The sequence below is a fragment of the Triticum aestivum genome, chromosome 3A, assembly GCF_018294505.1.
Source record: "Triticum aestivum cultivar Chinese Spring chromosome 3A, IWGSC CS RefSeq v2.1, whole genome shotgun sequence".
Lineage (NCBI taxonomy): Eukaryota > Viridiplantae > Streptophyta > Magnoliopsida > Poales > Poaceae > Triticum > Triticum aestivum.
In genome coordinates, this window is record NC_057800.1 from 151,634,963 (window position 1) to 151,635,305 (window position 343).

Here is a 343-nt window from a genome sequence, read left to right on the forward strand (position 1 = left end):
GGGATCTGGAGTTTCTGGAGCACCGCGGAGGAGATCAGGTTCAAGCCGGCCCCGCCGTCAACTAGCATCTTAGTGACCTTGAGGTTGAGGATTGTTGGTGAAACCAACATCGGCAAGCACCCGACCGCAGTTATGCGATCCGGGTGGTCCTCAATATCAAAGATGATAGGCGTGCCGGACCATTTCAGAGGCTTGCGTGACTCGACGGGTGGTTCTGCTGCATTAACTTCCCGCACCCACTGCTTGAGCTGACGGTGCGAGGTATGCAGAGAAGCACCACCGTCAACGCACAGGACCTCTGTGGCTTTCTGGAACTCCTGCTCATCAGTCTCCTCGTCATCCA